The sequence below is a fragment of the Oryctolagus cuniculus genome, chromosome 13 (genome assembly GCF_964237555.1).
Source record: "Oryctolagus cuniculus chromosome 13, mOryCun1.1, whole genome shotgun sequence".
NCBI classification, from domain to species: Eukaryota; Metazoa; Chordata; class Mammalia; order Lagomorpha; family Leporidae; genus Oryctolagus; species Oryctolagus cuniculus.
Window position 1 is genome coordinate 53,951,266 of NC_091444.1, and position 3,022 is coordinate 53,954,287.

General features: G+C 45.4%; 1 non-coding gene across 1 annotated transcript; it reads right to left on the reverse strand.

Moving 5' to 3' along the window:
• Positions 1-1,813: 1,813 nt before the first annotated feature.
• Positions 1,814-1,920, reverse strand: LOC127483607 (U6 spliceosomal RNA). The gene has a single exon (XR_007910048.2). It is a non-coding gene; the product is annotated as a U6 spliceosomal RNA (small nuclear RNA).
• Positions 1,921-3,022: the final 1,102 nt, after the last annotated feature.

Genomic DNA, 3,022 nt, shown 5'->3' on the forward strand with positions numbered 1-3,022 from the left:
AGTTGCCTAAAAATCCCTTATTATAAGGGCAAGCATTTAGCCTAGTGGTTAAGATACCATTTATGATTTTTTATTTTTATTTTTATTTTTATTTATTTATTTTTTTGACAGGCAGAGTGGACAGTGAGAGAGAGAGAGACAGAGAGAAAGGTCTTCCTTTGCCGTTGGTTCACCCCATAATGGCTGCCGTGGCCGGCGCATTGCGGCCAGCGCACTGCGCTGATCCGATGGCAGGAGCCAGGTACTTATCCTGGTCTCCCATGGGGTACAGGGCCCAAGTACTTGGGCCATCCTCCACTGTACTTCCTGGCCGCAGCAAAGAGCTGGCCTGGAAGAGGGGCAACCAGGACAGAATCTGGCACCCCGACCGAGACTAGAACCCGGTGTGCCGGCACTGCAAGGTGGAGGATTAGCCTAGTGAGTCGCGGCGCCGGCCCTGATTTTTAGTACTATAGAGTCTAGGTAAGGTAAGTGCTATGTTTGTACTGAGATCTCTTTGCTGTTTGCTTAATTTTGAATTGTATCCCATCTTATCCCATAAAGACTCTGGGCCTGCTCACTCTGGGGGACATGTCTCAGACAAGTCACTCTCTTTTTTCTTTGTCTACTTTCCTGCACAGAATCATAAGGGTAAGAAGAAAATGTCTAAAATGCTTTGAGAATGTTTGCACTTTAGTTATATTCCATTGCCCTTTTTGTCTGTGTTTGTGCAATGTTTTAGCTATTATTGTCCTTGTAATCAAACTCAAAGCCCCCTCTGTTGTTCTCCTGTTCCATTCTGTATCTTATGCTGGGGCATGCCTAGGAGAGGAAGACTCCAATTCACAATTCATAGTTTAGATAGCTATGTTGGATGACAATGAGTTGAGAAAACAGCCTTTGAAATTTGAGCTTGTCTCTCTCATATATGTTACAAATATCCTCACATTCTTGTCACTTTAAAAATTATTTTATTTATGGCCGGCACTGTGGCTCTCTCGGCTAATCCTCCACCTGCGGTGCTAGCACCCCAGGTTCTAGTCCTGGTTGGGGCACCGAGTACTAGTCCCGGTTGCTCCTCTTCCAGTCCAGCTCTCTGTTGTGGCCCAGGAGTGCAGTGGAGGATGGCCCAAGTGCTTGGGCCCTGCACCGCATGGGAGACCGGGAGGAAGTATCTGGCTCTTGGCTTCGGATCTGGGCAGCACCAGCTGTGGCAGCCATTAGTTGAGTGAACCAATGGAAGGAAGACCTTTCTCTCTGTCTCTCTCTCACTGTCTATAACTCTCTCTCTGTCTCTCTCTCTAACTCTTCCTGTCAAATAAATAAATAAAAATAAAAAAATTATTTTATTTATTCTATTTGAAAGTCAGAGAGAGAGAGAGATGGGGGTGGAGGAGACAGAGGTCATCTGCTGATTTACTCCCAAATACCTGAAAGCCAGGGCAGGGTCAGGTCAAAGCCAGGAGCCAGGAGCCAGGATCCTCGTGTGGATCTCCCCCATGAGTGGCAGGGACACAGCTGAATCATCACCTGCTGCCTTCTAGAGCGGGCATTAGCAGAAAACTGGAATTGGAAGCATAGCTGGGACTCAAACTCAGGCACTCTGATTTGAGATGTGGACACCCCACCAGGGGTGTCTTTTAACTGCTATGCCAAATATCCACCCCTGTCACTTTGTTAAAGGTAGTTCTGTCATAGAAAAGTATACTCTTTCATGGTATTAAGTTTATTATTGTTTATAAAGATTTATTTTATTTATTTGAAAGTCAGAGTTACACAGAGAGAGAAGAAGAGGCAGAGAGAGAGAGAGGTCCTCCATCTGCTGGTTCACTCAAAAAATATGGAAGACTTCATGAATTTGCATGTCATCCTTGCCCAGGGGCCATGGTAATCTTCTCTGTATCGTCCCAATTTTAGTATATGTGCTGCTGAAGTGAGCTCAAGTTCATTATTAATTTTTTTTGGACAGGCAGAGTAGACAATGAGAGAGACAGAGAGAAAGGTCTTCCTTTTCCATTGGTTCACCCCCCAGTGGCCGCTGCACTGATCTGAAGCCAGGAGCCAGGCGCTTCTCCTGGTCTCCCATGGGGTGCAGGGCCCAAGCACTTGGGCCATCCTCCACTGCACTCCCGGGCCACAGCAGAGAGCTGGACAGGAAGAGGAGCAACTGGGACAGAATCCGGCGCCCCGACCGGGACTAGAACCCGGTGTGCCAGCGCCGCAGGTGGAGGATTAGCCTATTGAGCCGTGGCGCCGGCCTCATTATTTTTTAATAGATGGCTTCCACACCAGAAAGGAATTCCCTTTATGGAGATTATCAACAAACACATCCACCATTTTTACATATTATGGTTTCAAATTTTACCTTTAAGATTTTTTATCTATGAAGAATTTATTGGAGGTAAAATGCAAGGTTAAAATCAGCTTAAGCTGAACTTACTTTGCAAATGGCTAGCCAGTGGTTCCACCACCGTGTGTAGCACTGCCTTTTTTTTCCACCCCTTCAAGTAGCTTTTACTGCCTTCACCTGATCCACACTCACTGAATGACTAATGCTGACCAGTTTGGGTAGAGGGTAGATGATGACAATGATGTACAATTAGAGCAGAAGCTACTGATTAGCTATGGAATGGAGAGAAATCGAGAAGGCCCAATATTACATGCCTTGATTCAAGCGATTATTCAGATACGCCCCATCTTGGGTGCTGGGTGGAGCTGCTCAACCACCGCTGGCCTCCCTGAGAGCATTTCCTTTATTCTTATCTGGAAGTTCTCGCCCACATGATCCCTTTTTGGATTGGTGCACTGAGCACAAACACTTTGCAAGTTGTTTTCATAAATCGCTCTTGCAGGCTACTCACAATCATCTCAATAGATGCAGAAAAAGCACTCAACAATATCCAACAGCATTTCCTAACAACAACTCTTAAAGCACTTTGGATATAGAAGGAAATTTCTTCAACATAATAAAGGCCATTTATAAAAAGCCCACAGATAACATCATAATCAATGGGAAAAGGGAAAGCTTTTTCTTTAAGACCCG